The 18,659-nt window shown below is 41.6% G+C and overlaps 1 protein-coding gene across 11 annotated transcripts in view; it reads left to right on the top strand.

The window, feature by feature from the left end:
* Positions 1–18,659, top strand: part of PEAK1 (pseudopodium enriched atypical kinase 1) — a 280,555-nt gene that overhangs the window by 72,871 nt on the left and 189,025 nt on the right. For 10 of the 11 annotated variants that reach the window (XM_069071434.1, XM_069071426.1, XM_069071435.1 and 7 more), the window contains one exon: positions 14,978–15,112. The gene's annotated coding sequence lies outside the window, so the exon portion shown is untranslated. Of the gene's footprint in view, positions 1–12,548; positions 13,239–14,977; positions 15,113–18,659 lie in introns of those variants that run through there. The other variant, XM_069071436.1, reaches the window with a different exon arrangement.

Below are 18,659 nucleotides of genomic sequence, written 5' to 3'. Positions count from 1 at the left end.
GGTATGGGTGGGTGTGTATCTACAAATCCTTAATGTTAGGAATTTGGTCACTCCTATTTTAGAGTCAGAAGATCTGGGTTCATGCATCTCTTAATATTGTAGTGACTTCATGGGTTCTCCCTTCCCTTGTACATCTTTCTTCCTACCTTCCACTCCTCATCCTGTGGGATTCCTGTTTGTGCCCTAAATCTTGTTTTCACTCTATGACTAAATGACCTTCCTTTTGTCTCTTTCACCACCTCTTCTGTTCTTTATCCCCCTCCTCTGGTCTACGTGCACACGTGAAGCCTATGTCATACAGGACGCATTCAATAGGAGCATTTCTGCTTCCGATTTGGATTCAGAAGATCTAGTTCTGGTATTTACTATTTTTGTGACCTTAGTTCAGTCTCTTTAACATCTGTGGGCCTCGGTTTCCACATCAATAAAACAAAGACTTTAGACTCTAGTCTTCTTACGCTCCTTTGAAATTTTCTAGATGTTCTAATCCTAGTCAAGTTATTTCATAAATGAGGAAAGACATGGTAACTAATGAAAAATGTTTCATTTGTTTTTAAACATTTCAGAAATTTCTGTTAAAACAGTGATTCACCCTCTCAGAGAGATTGCTTTGATATTTCTGCAGTTTGCATTTTTCCTCCCAGATCACAGATGATAAGGTTCACATCTGGAACAGACTTTAAAGATAATGGGATAATTAATATAGGGCTGGATATCACCTTAGATGTCAGCTACGAGAATTTCTCCATATTATAGAGGAAGAAGGTAGAGCCCAGAGAGGGGCAGTGACTTCCCAAGGTCACACAGATAGTAACACAGCTGGGGTTTAAACTCTGGACTTCTGCCCCTCAATTCAGTGCTCTCTCTACTCTTCCATTATCTTTTATGACACATTCAAGTAGCTAAATGACTTCTTGTAAACTGAAACACATTTCCAATCTGCCTTTCCCGTTTCTACCCACAACAATACTGAGTTTCTACTCTTATCAGCACAGTGGTAATTTTGCTGTTTCATATAGTTCCTAAATTAGTTACTAAAGCTAGGGAAAATCAATCACATCCCTGGTGCTGTCATTGAAAAACAGCTGAAACAATTGGGGTGATGGTCATGCACGTTCTTCTTTCTCTCCTCTGCCCTTGAGTCTTTCCTCTGTCCCAGAGCAAGTAAAAAAGTTGTCCTTCTCCCTCCTTGGGCAGCCAGTATTATCAGAAGATTCCTTCCTTCACCCCACTCCTGCCATCTCATTGGCCCAGTCCAGACAGCAGTATCTAAGTTGGGAGGAGCCTTCGAGGACGCACAGCCCAGGTAGTCCCAGCACTGTAGACTTCTACTGGTAGGTCTTTAATGAAGGAGAACCCACTACTATTAAGGCATCTGATGCTTTTGTGAGCTGGTTCTAATTGTTAGGAAGGTTTTTCTTTCCTCAAGTTCAAGTCTGCCTCTCAATGAGCACCACCCTTAATTCCGTTGCTCATTCCAGCTGCTAGGTGGCAACGCGGTTCGTATTCTCGAACTGGAATCAGGAAGATCTGAATTCAGATCTGTCCTCACACACTTACTAGCTGTGTGACCCTGGGTTAGTCTCTTACCCTCTGTCTTCCTCAGTTTTCTCAATTATAAAACAGGGATGAGTTAACAGCACCTTCCTTGTAAGCTTGTGAGGATCAAATGAAATCATACTTGTAAAGCCCTTAGCACAGTGCCCAGAATGGAACATATATCAATGAATGCTTATCCCCTCCCTCCCTGCTTCCTTTGGATGAAATGGCACAAGCCTCCCACTCATTCGAATCCTGCTCCCTCCTGCTGGCTCTTGCACATGGCATGTTCTGCCATCTTTTCACCACCTTTGTTCCCCTCTTCTCTGTACACTCCAGGCTGTTTCTGTCTTTCCTAACACATGGTGCCCAGAGCTGCCCAGGGCAGTTTCACCAAACCATTGCTTCCTCATTCTTTTTTTTTCTTTTTTTTGCCTTTTGGAGGGCAGTTGGGGTTAAGTAACTTGCCCGAGGTTACACGGCTAGTTTTTTTTGTGTGGATGTTAAGTGTCTGAGGCTGGAACTGAACTTGGGTCTTCCTGACTCCAGGGCTGGCGCTTTACTCACTGTGCCACCTAGCCACCCCACTTCCTCATTCTTAACACAGCCTAGGATAGGATTATCTCTCATGGCTGTCACATTGTACATGCCTTTTCAGTCATACTTTGTGTGTTGCCTCATCATGGCTTCAAGGCATCCCTGGTTCTCCAGGACTGGGCCAGCAGAGCGTCAGTCCCAGAAAACAGACCAGCCCAGGACACTGGTGGTAGGGGGCCACAGCGTAGCAGCAAGCACCCCAGCGTCCCCAGGGTGGCTGCCAATACAGGTTCTTAGATCTGCTTTGCTAAAGGAAAGCAACTCAAAATGGGTTAACAAGCTTACTTTAATCAATCAAATATGTATCGTTTACCTAGTTCAGGGGGAAAAGGTCAGCACCCCGAACTTCAGAGTATACAGACAGAATTATCAAGACAGAGAAACAGATCAAGTAGACAGGTTTCCAAACTGTCCAACCATTACATCCATACCATATCAACATCTGGGTTTTTTAAAGCCGGGGGGCTCTCAACAACGGCTTCCCAGAGTCTCATCTGATCAAATCACAGAACACTTCTCAAAGTGAGCCCCAAAGCAAAGCCTCACATCAGGGATTATATAGCCTTCTCCTGGGTCAGAGAATGTAACCACCCTCTTGACCCACTGCCCAATCACACAGCATCAAGGTATGGGCATTCCTGAAAACCAAGCCTCTTGCCACAGGCTCCATGTGACCACATTCAGCCTATTAGGAGGCAGAGTATTTTTTCAAATCAAGGAAGGTTCTCAGAGTCTCTTAAGCCTATCAAAGGGCCTAGGGGCAGGGAAGATCTTTAAATTTGCATTTCCATTACACAAGGCCACCCCAGCAGAGAGGGAACCGCTCTCCTTCAGTCCTTTGCAGTTGCCTCCTTGTGCTTTTGCACCAGCAGTGGCAGCAGAGTGAGCACTCACATCCGTCACATTCTTGATTCACTAAAGAGCTGACCAACACCCATCAAGCCTGCTAAAGGCCCCAGGCCTTTGTCTCAAAGGAATTGTTGTTGAATATCCTGCATTTTTCAAATGATTTATTGTTATTAGACTTCAGCTGAGGTGATCCAGCCTAGTGAGGTGAGTGGTAGCTGCTGTCATAGATAAAAGTCAACCTCGGCCAGGAGGATTGGGCTCCCATTCTGCCTCTGACACATCATGGCTTTGTGACCCTGGACACATCACTTCAGGGCTCAATGCTCTGGTCAGCTCTCCAAGTTTATCACTTACAGCTAAGGTGGTCATTTAAATTAGTAGAAGGAGCTTCCTTACCTGGAAAGTTCTGCATCAGTGAAGTCACCTGTCAGAGTCCTTGTCCTTCTCCTATTGATGTATTAGCTAGCCCTACCACTTTTGTGTCAGACAAGCTTGCTATTCAAGTCGCTGATAAAAATGGTGAGCCAAGCAAGGTCAAGGGCAGATCCCTGACACAGACACTGCACTAGAGGTCTCCCTCCAAGTGGATATTAACACTTACGTTGGGGATCCCATAATTCATTTAGCCAGCCCCAAATACTACTCCTCCCTCTCCTCTCATCCAGCCTGTATTTACCCATCTTTTTCACAAATACAGCATGGCACCTTTGACAAGCACCTTGTGGCCTTCTCCTGGGCATTGGTGCAGTTACCATGTCTATAAAGAAAAGGAGATGACTTTTGCATAACCAGCTCCCTAGGCTAGCTTTCCTGTGTTCTCCTGTCATGGCCCTATTAATGTGTTACAGAGTTTCATCAGGAATAGAAAAGGTACCCGATTGTCTCTGGTCGACAGAATTCCTCCCCTTGCTATGCAGAGTGACAGAACCAGCCATGACTCGAACCCTGACTCTTAGACTTCAAGGCTAATAGTTGTTTTGTTTTGTTTTGTTTTTTCCACTATTAAAGATGGCCATCTTAGTGAGGTATCTTCTGAAAAAGTCCAAAATCCATTTTTCCTTGTTGTATTTTGCCATGAGAATATTCTAGGGCAGGTGAATTTATCTGAATTATTGCTCTGTATTCACTTTTCAGACAACTACAAAAGCCAAAGAATATTCTCTATGGCCTGTGGGCCTACACTCTGACCCCTAGGGTGCTGTTTGAATGATGACTAATTAAGAAAGTAGTGAAGCCACTTCCTCCCACCAACAACCAAAGTATCTAAAAATGATCACAGTGGCTGAATTATGGTGACAGTTCTGAATTCCTCCATTGTATATTAGCATTCTCTGATTAAACTTAGAAACCTTGTGTTCTTTCTCTTCCTCCCTCCCTCCCCCTCTTCCTTTTTTCTCCCTCTCTCTTTCCTTCCTTCTCTCACCCTCTCCTTCCCTTTCTCTTTTCCCCTCTCTCTCTCCCTCTCAACAAGCCATTTGGTACATCCAGAAGCAGAATATTTTCTTATAAATGATTTGCCATGTCAGTCTAACCATTATAGTCTGATAGCCCTTCTATTCAAGAAGCTTATTGATTGGTTCATTCATCTCTAGGAGAATATTTTCTTTTTAAAAAAAATCAGTCTTCCATCCTGTCTCCTTCAGCTTGATACAATATAAGGTTTATGACATAATTATTTTATGAAATGGAATCATTTAGACTGAGGTTATCTTGAAACTCCAAAGTGAGGGGAATGAAGATGATTTGAGAGATCTGGCAGAAGAATTTTTATTTATGTAAAATTAAAGAGTATTGATGCCACAGTGAACTGTTTGACTAAATACACATTCATCAGCTGACTCTTCTATTTAAATAATCTTCAAACAAATAGAAAAAAATCTCTTTTTAAATAAAGAACCTGTGACATTTAAATTTTGCAGACTGTATAAAAAAAAAACCTCGATGATTTCTTAATGCTTTTATAAGAGAGGCTTTTTCAGTGTCCCCTGCACATGAGGACCTGCTCCGGTGTGGTGGCAGTGCCAGAGCAGAGAACGGGGCAAGTCCAGACCTCGTTTTATTGCACTTCACAGTTCATTTTTTACAAATTGAAGGTTTGTGGCAACCCTGTGTTGAGCAAGTCTGTTGGTGCCATTTTTCTGCCAACATCTGCTCAGATCACTTATTTGTCCTATTTTGGTAATTCTTACAATATTTCAGACTTTTTCATTATTATATCTGTCATGGTGATCAGTGATCTTTGATGTCACTATTGTACTTCATTTGGGGCACCAAGAACTGTGCCCATATAAGACAGCAAGCTTAATCAGTAAATGTTGTGTATGTTCTGACTGTTCCACTGACCAACCATCCCGCTTTGCTCTCCCTCTTCTTGGGCCTCCCCATTCCTTGACACATGACAATATTGACGTTAGACCACTTAGCAACCTTACAGTGGCCTCTAAGGGTTCAGTGAAAGGAAAAGTCAGTTGATTCAGTGGTGTGCCTATAGTAGAGAAGTGGCAAAGGTAGCATCAACAGGATGTGGCAAACAGATTGGGTGTGTGGGGTGAGGACAAGCTTAGATGACTGGGAAGATAGTGTTGCCCTCAGCAGTACTAGGGAAGTATGGAAGAAGGGAGGGGAAAAGATAATGAATTCTGTTTGGACAGTCTGAGTTTAACTTGTCTATGGGGCATCCAGTTCACAGTGGCCAATAGGCAGTTGGTGATGCTGGACCTGACGGTCAGAAGAGAGGTTAGGACTGGACAAATGGATTTGAGAATCATTTTCATGGAGATGATAATTGAATCCATCAGAGATGGTGTGATCATCAAGCCACAAGAGAGGGGGTGGGGACTAGATGAAGGACCAGCAGAGGGAACTGAGAAGACCAATAGGAGAAGAGCCAGGAGAGCAGTGTCATGACCAGGGAGAAGAAAGACGGTCTCTATAAGAAGAGCGTTATTGACATTGTCAGAGAACAGAGAGGTCAGGAAGGATAAGGACGGAGAAAAGGCCATTAGATTTAACTGTTAAGAGGTCATTGAAGCCAGAGTTTGTAATGGGGAATGGGAAGAGAGGAAGTGAAGCCATATTTTGTTAGTCTCTCTCAAAGAAAAGGAAGAGAGATTGAGAACGATAGCTAGAGGGGATGGTCTGATCAAATGAGGGTTTTTTAAGGATGAGGGAAATATAGAAGTATTTAGGCCTCAGAAAAGCAGTCAATGAACAGGGAGTGAATAGGCCTTCATAATGATAGTAGTTTATTGTTTGTTTCTCCTTGCAGTTGAATTAATTTTTCCTTTAAGTATTCATATGCTTTTCTGTTCAATGCATCTTTATTAAATATTGATATTGATTCATTTTCTCTGGAACTTTTATGCATATAATGGAGTTTCTCTGCTTGTCTCTTTTTTGTGTGTATTTTTTATGCTTCAGCCTTGTCTGAAATCATGATTGCTACTCCCATTTCACATGTTTCTATTAAGCACCCTGTTGTTGGATTCAGCTTTTTGATCCATTCTTCTATTGCCTTCTATTATATTGGTTCATGTTCCCAGTTATGACTGTTAATTATATGTTTCCCTTGATCCTGTCTGCTCAGACTTTTTTCTCTCTTTGCCCTATGTGCCCTGCCCCATACCATCCTGTTCTTTTTTTTTCCCTTGGTGTTATGGAAATGATTTATTTATTCTGCTGAACAGATTAACCACATGCCCTTAGAAATAAACTCTTTGAAATATAAGTACACAAAAAATCTGTCAGAAAATATTTGTTTCTACTATGTAGTTTTCTCTGCTAGTAATGACATTAAATGACAGTGCATGTTTGGGACAGATTAATTTAAAGCAGAATTGCTTTGCTTCCCACTTAATAACTGAAGAAGGTGCTGAGTGAGGAATTTACCTAATAACTTTGATCTCTAAATGGCAAGATTTGTTTCTTCCCCTCCTCTTCCCCTCATCCCACCCTGTTCAAGTTTTTATTCCCTTCTTTACTTTTAATCCTCCCTTCACCTAAGGCACAGGACACAGGAATTAGCTCTACTTATGTTTATTGGAATCCTCACCTATCCTATCTTAAGCCTGCTATGTGCTGGGGACTGTGCTAAGCACTGGGGACACAAAAGGCAGTCTCTGACCTCTAGGAGCTTACAATTTAACGGGGAAGACAACATATCAAAACATATATACAAAGCAGGCTACAAACAGAATAAATAGGAAATAATAGAAGGAAGGCTTCTATAATTGAGCAGCTAGATGGCTCAGTGGATAGAGCTCTAGGCCTGGAGTCAGGGTGACCTGTGTTCAAATCCAGCCTCAGACACTTACTCGCTGTGTGACCCCAGGCAAGTAACTTGAACCTTTTTGCCTCAGTTTCCTCATCTGTAAAATGAGCTAGAGACAGAAATGGCAAACCATTCTAGTATGTTTGCCAAGAAAACCCCAATGAGGAATTGGACACAACTGAAATGACAACAACAGCAAGAGGAAGGCTTCCAGTAAGACATGGGATTTTGGTTGGGATTTAAAGGAAGCCAGAGAGGTGTACATAGGGTGAAGTGGAAGAGTGTTCCAGGCATGAGGGACAGCCGGAGAGAATGCCCAGAGCCAAGCAATAGAGTAGAATCGTCAGGAGAGGCCACTGCCACTAGGTTGAAGAGTACACGTTGCCGAGTAAGGTGTAAGAAGATCGGAAAGGAAGGAAGGAGCTAGATTATAAAGGATTTTGAATGCCAGAAGACCCTGGAAGCAATAGGGAGCCCCTGGAATGCCCTTCTTCTTGAACCTCCCCTCTTCTTGCTATCTTTTTTTTTTTAGTTTCTCTGTTGAATTTAATGTATTTATACACCGTGTGTGTGTGTGTGTGTGTGTGTGTGTGTGTATGTGTGTGTGTGTGTGTGTAGTCTGCTTTCCTTTGTCTAGTTCAAATGAAAGTGAGCAGTGCTTGGGGTACCTGCCTCCCCCCACTACTTCCTCCAATGTTTTCCTCATCCCATGTACCTCTCTTGTTTGAGAATGTAAGTTCCCTCCCCTGTTTAGTCCTGTTTCCTTTTTCTTAAGACTATCAAAACACAAAAAACCCTCTGCCTGTCTTATTTAGCTTTATCTGTCATCCTGAAGGATATTAGAGCTCTGAGAGGATACTTGTTCCTTCTCCATTACTATTGAATCAGTTTATGTAGTCTTGCTTATTTGACCAAATTCTCAAACCTTTCTATATTGTACTGTCTCCTCTAATTTTCATTTCAAAACTTTGACTCTGACCTTTCCATCAACAATTCTTGGAAAGCCTTTATTACATTAAAGGTGTATTTTTTCCCCTGTAGGATTATACTCAGTTTTTGTTGTTACTCCCTATCTTTTTTCTTTTTGGAATATTATGTTCCAAGTTCTTCTCATATTTATGGTAGCATCTGCCAAGTCTTGTGTGAGGCTAACTGTATGTAGCTCCTTGGTACTTGATTGAACTCTTTCATTTTGATTGTTTGCAACATTTTTTCTTTATCCTGAAGTCTCTTTATTTTCTCTGACATTGCTGGGAGTTTTTGTTTTGGGATTTCTTTCAGGGGGTAGCTGGTGAATTCTTGTTATTCTTTGTTATATTCCCTTTGCTCTCTGGCTCTAACTTTGAGGGACAGGAGGTTGGGGAGTAATTTTCCTATAGTCCAGTGATTCTTAGATAATGGCTCCTCGACCTGTTTTCCAGGGAGTTGTTTTTTATTCTAAATACCTTATAAAATTGACCACGGATTTTTCCAGGGTGCTAGTTCTCATTGCTGTTACTTCTCCCATTTTTTACTTTGTGTCTCTTGTCTTCTTTTCTTGCAGGTCCTCTTCTCATTTTTTTTTGTCTAGGACACAAATTAGTGACCTAATTTCAATACTTTTGCGTGTCAAGGAATAGCGAGGCCTGAGGAGAGGGAGAGCGATGGGAATGGTTGGTCAGTGGAACAATCAGAACATTTCAAGACACTCCCTGATTGTTTCACTTTTTTTTCCCCTGTTTTCTCATAATCTAGCCTCACTTTTCTGGATTAAGGGTTGTGCTTGGGTTTGCCTGCTGGATCCTGACTTTGGTTGCTGTAATTGGGACTATTCATGTGAAGAAATTATCCAGCCTTGCCTCCTGCTGAGATTCAGTCCCAGGCTTCCTGGAGCCATTGCCAAGGATAGGGGGTGAGCTCCTGGGTAGCCTTCACCACACTGGGTAGTGGTCTGGCTCTGACCACTGCTGTGAAACGGGACTGCTTGTCTTTTGCCTTCCACCTTGCTTAGGCTCATCTCCATTCCACAGGGTTCTGGCAGTCTATGCAGCCTTCAATCCATGGGGGCATTTATGGTTGAATCATTTTGGTTGACTTCATGATTGTTCGCTGCTGGTGCCATTTAGAGTTGGAGTGTTTGTTAGGGCATGGGGTTCCTTTAGGTCCTCGTGTGCTGCCATCTTCTCATTGACCTTCAGTAATCTTGCCCAATGTCCCTGACACAGTAATACTGTGTTGCCTCACCATTATCTATTTTAGATTATAAGCTCTGAGTATGATTGTCCACTTAACTCCTTTGTTCCTGTTAACACCGAAGTGCTACATCTCATTTTGATTTGGGAAATTAAAAAAAAAAACAAATACCTGTATAAATATCTGATGGATAGAACATGCTAGGCAGTAGTTCACATAACAAGGACCCAGGCCTCTATTGGCCCATCATGCCAATGTAATTCCTTAGCTGGAAAAACCAACAGGATTTCGGGCAACATGGCAAGTGAAGTTCAAAATTCAGGAGGTGTGTGGCGGAGCAAAGATGGTGGAGTAGAAACAGGACTTTCCTGCAGCTCCAGCTTCCACCTCCTCCAATATATGTAAAAAGTGACTCTAAACAAACTTTAGAGGTACAGAACCTACAAAGTGACAGAGAGAAACAAATCTCCTGCTGAAGGAAGCCCAGCAGGCCAGCAGGAAGGGTCCATTGCAGCGTGCTGGGAGCCAAGACCAGTCTCCACTGAGCCGTGGTTTTAGCTCCAGGGTGGCCCTGACCAGAGATGGCTGGAGCTGGCTTTGGGAGAATGAATCACCAGCAGCTGTGGTGATTTCCAGACTTCTCAATCCATAAATGCCAAAGACAAAATGAAAAGTCAGTGTGGAACTGGGTTGGTTCAGGGGAGGATAGAAGAGTGTGGTCTGGCTTCTACCCCTGGAGCAAGAAGTGGGGGAGGCATGGTGGCTGCAGCTGCTGCCATGTGGCTGCTTCCAGAGCTCCTGGCCTGCAGACTGTAGGGGGACCAAGCAACCATTTAGAAGCTAAGGCTCTTGATTTGACTTGCTTGGATCCGGATCGCGGTGTTGGGTGGTGGTCCTGGGGTGTGTGACCAGTGAGCCAGAGCGTGTGGGGGCTGTAGAGAGAGCACCAATCTAATAGCTCCAGCAGCTGCAAAAACCCCAGCAATTTGGGACAAAGCTCTCTCCATTTTGGAAGCAGAGATCTACCGTGGCAAAGAGGTCAAAAGTCAAGTAATTGGCTGCCAATATGAGCAAGCAATGGAAGCACACATAGACAATAGAATCCTTTTTGGGGGACAAAAAAGATCAAGGCGTGGAACTAGAGGAAGATATCAAAGTCAGAACCCCTGCATCAAAAGCCTCCAAGAAAAATATGAACTTGTTACAGGCCGTGGAGGAGCTCAAGAAGTATTTTGAAAATCAAGTAAGAGAAGTGGAGGAAAAATTGGGAAGAGAAATGAGAATGATGCTAGAAAATCATGAACAGCAAGCCAACAGCCTGCTAAAGGAGACCCAAAAATACACTGAAGAAAATACCTTCAAAAATAGACTAGCTCAAATGGCAAAAGAGGCCCAAAAAGCCAATGAGGAGAAGAATGCTTTAAAAAGCCAAATTTGACATATGGAAAAGCAATTTTAAAAAGTCACTGAAGAGAATAACTCCTTTAAAATTAGATTAGAGCAATTGGAACCTATTGACTTTATAAGAAATCAAGATACTATAAAACAGATCCAAACAAATGAAAAATAGAAAGCAATGTGAAATATCTCACTGGAAACACCAGTGACCTGGAAAATAGATCCAGGAGAGATCATTTAAAAATTATTGGACTTCCTGAAAGCCATGATCAAAAAAAGAGCCTAGACACCATCTTTCAAGAAATTATCAAGCAAAATTGCCCTGATATTCTAGAACCAGAGGGCAAAATAGAAATTGAAAGAATTCACCTATCACCTCTTTAAAAAAGATCCCAAAAAGAAAACTTCTAGGAATATTATAGCCAAATTCCAGAGTTCCCAGATCAAGGAGAAAATACTGCAAGCAGTCAGGAAGAAACAATTTGAGTATTATGGAAACACAATCAGGGTAACACAAGACCTAGCAGCTTCTCCATTAAAGGATTAAAGGGCTTGGAATATGATATTCCAGAGGTCAAAGGAGCTAGGACTAAAACCAAGAATCACCCACCCAGCAAAACTGAGTATAATGCTACAGGGAAAAATATGGTCATTCAATGAAATAGAGGATTTTCAAGCATTCTTGATGCAAAAACCAGAGCTGATCAGAAAATTTGACTTTCAAATACAAGAAGCAAGAGAAGCATGAGAAGGTAAAAAAGGAAAAAGAAGTCATAAGCAACTTATTAAAGTTGAACTATTTACATTCCTACATGGAAAAACGATAGTTGTACATATATATGTATGTTTAGGAGGGTATATGTGTGTATAGATACATGAGTGTGTGTGTATGTGTGTACATGTATGCATAGACAGAGTTGAATATGAAGGGATGATATCTAAAAAATAAAATTAAGATGTGAGAGGGGAATCTATTGGGAGAAGGAGAAAGGGAGAGATAGATTAGGGTGAATTATCTCATATAAAAGAGGCAAGAGAAAATTGTTACAATGGAGGGGAAGAGCAGGAAAGTGAAAGGGGATGAGACAACCTGATTCTCATTGAATTTGGCCTAAGGAGGGAATAACATACACACTCATAGGATATCTTACCCTACAGGAAAATATGGGGTTAGGGGATAAGAGGGGGGAGGATAGAAGGGATGGCGGATTTGGGGAGAGGGTTGTTAGAAGCAAACATTTTTGAAAAGGGTCAAAGGAGAAAATAGATTAAGTGGGGGGCGGGATAGAATGGAGGGAAATATAGTTAGTCTTCCACAATATAATTACTATGTAAATAATGTGGGTAATTACACATGTACAATCTATACTGAATTGCTTATCTTCCCAGTGGGAGTGGGTGAGGAAGATAGAAGGGAAAAAATCTGGAACTCAAAGTTTTAAAGTTTTAAAAACAAATGTTTAAACATTTGTTATTGTTGTTTTTTTACATGCAACTGGGAAATAAGATATACAGGTACTAGGGTTTAGAAACCCATCTTGCCCTACTAGAAAGTTAGGGGGGGGAAGGGGGAAGATATTAGAGAGAACACATTGGGGGAAGGCGTATTCAGTAGGCTTGCTATTTTGGGGTGGGGGTAGGGGAAATAGGGGGAGAGAAAAAATTATAACTCAAAATGATGGAAAACTAAATATAAATAAATTTTCAAAAAAGTATTCATTAGGTATTCGTCTCCCTAGGCTGCCTCAGGCAGTGCCATCTGTATGACTGGCTAGTTTTGGGTCCTGCTGTTTAGGAAAACTGTAGACAAATTGTTGTGCTCAGGGATTGACTTACTCATGTATCCTGGAGAAGGGGATTGGGATGATGAGCAGTTCAGTATCAAGTCCCCTCTAGACTCAGGCAGGAAAAAGCTAATGTTGGTGAACCTGGAGAGAGAAGACTTAGGCTGGGTGTGGGGGCTGGGGAAGATCGAAATCAGATCTGCTCTGTGTGGTCTCAGAAAAACCAGTAGGAGTAAGTTGGAGAAAAACAGGCTTTGTCTCCATCCCAGGAAAAACCTCATAACATTTAGAGCTGTCTATCAAAAAAGTGAGATGAGGTGAGTTCCTCATCCCTGGAGATCATCGGACAAAGTCTGTGAATGCCCATTTCTCAGGCATGTTGGACCCTGCCATTCCCACCCTCTTCCCCTCAGAGCTGAGGCAAGCATTCACTGGAACTTTACTGTTGTAGCGTTTGGGGACCTCCAAGGAAATGAAGTAGCCTGACCCAAAGGGTGGTCAAAACTTAACTCTGTACCATGCCCTGGCAGAGAGAGCAGAGTCAGTCTGAAACGTGACCTGATTTCTTCTAGAGGAAAGAAAGCCCAGTCACCAGCTGTATGGAGGGTTCCCCTACCAGCTTCTCAGAGGTAACAGTTGTCCCTCTGATCACTCACTCTTACGTTGTTTTCTGTGTCACCTTCTGCTGCTGTAATACGTCCTACAGGCTGTGTGTCTCGCATCTTTTCTAGTCCTTTGCTCCTTTTCCCAATGCTTATATGTGTCCATATATATAATTCTGAAATTTATAAAGGGCACTCTTTAGCTCTTCAGATAGAAACTGAATGTTTTCACACTTGGAAAAATACCAGAATAAATCATTTTAAAAGTCTCATCACAACACCTAAAAATCAGACGGGATAGTAGACAATGAGCAGCTTGAATTTTTAAAGAGTAATTCCTGTCAGACTAATCTAATTTGCTATGAAAAAGTGATAGTCCTGCTATACAAGGAGGAAATGATATATATTGTCATCTAATGTGGTTTTAGCAAGCTTTTGATCCATATGATTTCCTCTCACACTCTCCTTCCACAAAATGAATGGCTAATGATTTACCAAAATGCCTTTGTGAACAAATGCATCTACTACAAATGCCCCTAAGAATAGTTTGGGGGAATTTAACAAGTCAGCACCATTATGAAAAAGTCTCGTCAGCATCATGTACAATATACAATATGTCTGGGAATCTTTGCTCACTAAAAACCATAATTCATCCTTTAAACAGGCTAAGCAAATTCTGCCTCACCATTCTGTTCTTTTTTTTTTTTTTTTAAGAATGCTGCTTAATTTTATATTAGCTATGCACCATCTTTGCTTTGAAACTTCAAATAAGGAGTTTGGTTTTGCTGAAGAAGAAAACCCAATTATGTATCTCTGAATTTAACATAAATGTTTTGTTTTCTTTTTGCTTCCAAACTGTTTTCTTTTGGGATTTTTGTGGAAGGATTGCAAAGCCAAGCTGGGGCAAAATTTCACGCCTGCTTTTTCCTTTTAGAGGCTATTTCAGAACAGAAGTATTTCATCTCCTGGGGATTCTGGTGACTGCAGGTCTGTCAGGGATTAAAACAAGAATTCCCTTGAGTTCAGAGATGATTGTTGGGTGCTATCTTCTGCTAGTTTAATCCACTGCAATAACTGAACTCTTTACAGGCGTCAGAGGTTCCCTTGTCCAGACAAACTAACCTGAGCTATTGATCCTTGTTGTTAACAAGCTGGCTATGGTAGGAACTGATGGATACAGTCATTCAGGAATTGGTGTGGTGCTGACCTTCACTGGCATAGAAGCTTGAGTCCTAGCCAGGATTCTGCCCCATTCCCATCAGGGGCTTTCTAACAGTCACTCCTATCCAAATGGAAAGTCTCATGAGTAGCACATGTCACATTTGAGTCTCATCTGCTAGATTGATGACTTGGAAATAACTCAGGGACTTGGACTTGAACTTGGACCAGATCAGTGAAAAGATTTCATATGGCAAAGGGTTTCTTGATAGGCTTTGTGAATGGAGCAATGTATAAAAATCTTCATTCAGAAGGCACTTAACCAGTCATCTAATCTTCCAGTTAGGCCTGACGGGCTGATAATCCAGCCTCTGCTCACATTAGACCCAGGCTGGGTGGGGAGGGGAGAGCGAACTCACTAATTTACAAAACCGTTCCATCTTTGGGATACTCTGTAATTCATGCAAAACCACAGAATCTGTGAATAATTTGTTAGGGTTTGGTGTTTTTTTGTTGTTGTTGTTTTTGGTTCTCCGATAAGGTTAGGTAGGTGCTATTAATAATAAATCTTCATGCATATTGACCCTTCTTTCTCTTCCATCCTCCAGTTGAAGCATTTCAGAGCTGGAAAAAAAAAAAAACTCCTGGTACCCAGCTGCTACAATGTGACTCTTCAGGCCACTTACTATTTCCCAGGTGGACGTCTGTCCTGGTGCAAGCTAGTCACAGAAAGCAATTAAAAGGTAAGAAAATTGGCTTTTAACAGCTGTTTTAGTGCTGCATGAACTAGCCTTCCTTCCCAAGGGACTGGCGGCATCAACTCTGCTAGATGAAATTCCTCTCCGTAAATATTTTTTCTGGTGTTCTGGAATAGAAAAGAAAACTAGGTTCATAAAATGAGTTAAAATGTGTCAACAGAGTAGAAAGAATAATGACCTCCTGCTGCTATTTAAATTCTACAGCAAAGTAGGAATGCTTATTTTCAAAAGAGATGACATTGAAACCATGGCACCTTTGTTCTGTTATGACTTTATTATCCCAGAAGTGTAGATTTAATAAGACGCTCATTGATGTTGGTTCAGGAAAGTGACTGATCTGCAAACTACCTTTTTTGACCCTCTGCACTTTTGCCTGGTGGCGTACACCTCAAGTCCATGTTACTTCCAATTATCTTCTAGACAAGGGAAAGCAGCTAGGAATGCTTACCATTTAGCGGTATTTTTTCTGAGTTTTGTGGTCATTATTTCCTAGAATATCAGCATCAGCAGAAATCATAGAGTCATTGCATTCACCCCCACCCTTATTTTAAAGTTGGGGAAACTGAGGGAAGTGATTTTCCAAGGTTATGCAACTAGTAAGTTGTTGAGCTAGAACCCGAATCTAGGTCTTGTGACTGCAAGGTCAGGACACCTTCTAGCAAACCAGAATGTTTCTTGTCTTGGCTTGGAGCAGATTAGGAAATCCTAGTCCTAGTCTCTTCTCCTGGCCCTAGTTCCATAGACCTTGAACAATAGTTGAACTTCACAGAAGGTACCCCCTAACTCAGTCAATGGAGATATGGCTCCTTAAGGAGTTGTGTTTTTCTCCATTAACTGAATTGTGTTTAGGTTTAAAGAATGACTTTATATCAAGTTTGGTTTAGAAAAGTTTAATAAATTTAGCCAAGAAAAAGCTTTTATGTAATATGTTTGTTCATACTGTATCGTCTCGTAGGGAATGTACTTTAAAAACCACCGAGATGTCAGCTAAATACTAGGCTCATTTAATGATGTTAGGGTCAATTCTTCATGTCTGGAAATCAGGGAAAGACATTGGCAACAGACTAAAAGCAATATAATGCTGAATATCTAATTTACTTAATGAAAGATGATGATTTTGGGCTTCCTGATTAGAAATGAGAATCGGTGCCTTATCGTTCCAGAATCTAGTCTTTTATTCTGACCTGAAAGTAATTCTTATCCTGTATCTTCCCATAGAAGAATGTGCAGATGTGTTTAAACTTTCTCATGGAGTATTCTGCACTGAGACTGCCTCGGGTATCTCAGAGGAACTGCTAGGCTTCCTGGGGTTTCTTTTCCTTGTGCTTGTGAGGTCGCCTGCGTGAAGGAGAGTAGATCACTTGTGCGCAATTCCTTAGCTGTGCTGTCATTGACACTCCCCAGAACCTGGAATGATGGGATCAATGGGAGCTGCAGGTTAGGAAGGTATGCACCTCACAACTAGCTTTACAAGGCCTTTCTTTTTCAGTCCTTTGACCAAAAGGAAAGTCCGGCCACAAGGGACATTTTCCTCATGAAACCAGGAGGACTGAGGGCCAAAGGCAGAGGCAGAGCCTTTGTCCTCTAAGTTACAGGAAGGAAGACTGGACTTTCTCTTCTTTTTGTAAAGCCAGTATGCCTCATTGTTCCTGCTGATGCATGCGGCAAATCTCAGTGAAAGCTCAAACTGTCAGATCACTGCAGAATTGCCTGTGCCCTAAATAAACTCGGCGTTCAGCTCTGAGACTGAAATCCTCTGAGATGACTGTTCACACCTTGATAATTTTGTTCATCAGTTCTTTACGATTGATCTGGTGATCAGAATACACAAAGCACATTTTCTCTCCTTACCACTGTCCTCTGATGTACATGTCTGTTCCAAACACATTTTAAATGTTAAAGATTTCACTCAAGGCCTTCTCTGATGCATTCTAGTGGTATAGCAATGACCCAAGGCTCTTCAAGGTCCTGAATCACAGTACATGATATTACAAGGGTCCCTTGGGCTCAGTAGTCTTCAAGGATCAATCTAGTAATGGGCTGTTCTAAGAGAACAGAAGATCAGAGCAGCTCATTATTAGCCTGATTACAGAATTATGAGTTTTTATGTCCACAGCAACTCTTAAAAACCATATACTGACTCACAGGTTATTAATGATCACCACTGGTTAAGGAGTACTCCCCAGTCCAGACCCCCCCCCCCCCATGAAATCAGCGATCCATAACATTGATAATTAGAACTCGGGCACCAAAGCTTTAGGATTTGAGGGAAGAAAATCAGGTTCAAATATTTGGAAGGGCCTTTAGAGACTGTCTAACCAGCCCCCTCCGTTTTCAGATGAGGAAACTGAGGCCCCGATGAAATATTGATGAGTTTATTTATGAATTTATTTATAATTTTATTGATGAATTGAATGGCCTGTGTTCACAAAGGCAGCAAGTAGGCAAACAGGAAACTCCCTAGGCTCCAGCCCTCTTACTCCATGGTCAAACAGGGGTCATTCCTTCCAACTCCATGGTCAAGCAAGGGTCATTCTGTGGCATTCCATTGCTTTTTAGCATTCATTTGTAGTCTGGTGTGGTCGAAATGCAATAAAAACTTACAAGACATTTTAAGTATTCAGAATATTTTGGGTCCATGGTATTTCATCTTCCTCTCAGTTAGAAAAATCATCTTCCATATCATAAAGTTTCAGTGTTTAATAAAAATAGACTCTGCTAAGGAGATCTCTCTTTTGAGTACTCCATCTTCCTGCTAGGAAGGCCCATCGCTGTAATGCTGAAAGGGCTCCTCCTCCCCCTTGTGTCCTCCACAAGGACAAAATGTGTTTCAAAATTGAATTCTCCCTCCTCAGTCCCCCTCCACATCCCCACTATTCATCTCAGAGGACTGTGACTAGTAGGCCGTGCTTTACTAATAAATGAGGCCTGATAAATGGCCCTGTCTCCTGATTTTTCTACAGTTCATTGTTTCCCATTCTTGCATAATGGCATGGCTTTAAGTGTTAACTTGATCTCGGGAATTTGTCTACAACAAATGGATTTGTCATTAAATGATGGCAAAGATGCAAATAAAAACTTAGTTTGCTATTTAAATTCAGGATTACATTAAGTCTCCTCTTTAGACTTCTGTTTCCAGGTTATCTCTGTTCAGCAGAATGGGCAGACAGATGAACCTCAAACAGGAGTCTTATTAAAATGCAATTTCACACTTGTGGCGACTTCTCTGGGAGCTGTCAGGTTATTGATCACGATCCTTCCATGGTTGCTGTTCCTTTGCTTTGATTTTTGAACACTAATTTATTGATAACTTTTATTTTTACAAAATCTTCATATCCTATGACATCCTTCTCCCTTTGCCCCATTCATTGCTTTTTATGCTATTTTACCTCTAACGTACCATTTTTTTGTCTCTTGCCTATCCTGCTTTAGATACTGTAGGGAAAAGAGAGCTGGTCTTTGAGGCAGAAGACCTGGGGCCAGGCCAGCTTGGACACAGCCGGTTTTGTTTATTCTTTCTGCTTTCACTGCA

This window comes from Petaurus breviceps, unplaced genomic scaffold, assembly GCF_028583685.1.
Source record: "Petaurus breviceps papuanus isolate PSGF00001 unplaced genomic scaffold, PetGlider_PUasm1.0 90825, whole genome shotgun sequence".
Taxonomy (NCBI): domain Eukaryota; kingdom Metazoa; phylum Chordata; class Mammalia; order Diprotodontia; family Petauridae; genus Petaurus; species Petaurus breviceps.
Note: the sequence above shows the minus strand (reverse complement) of the source record. Positions and strands in the feature narration are given on the sequence as shown.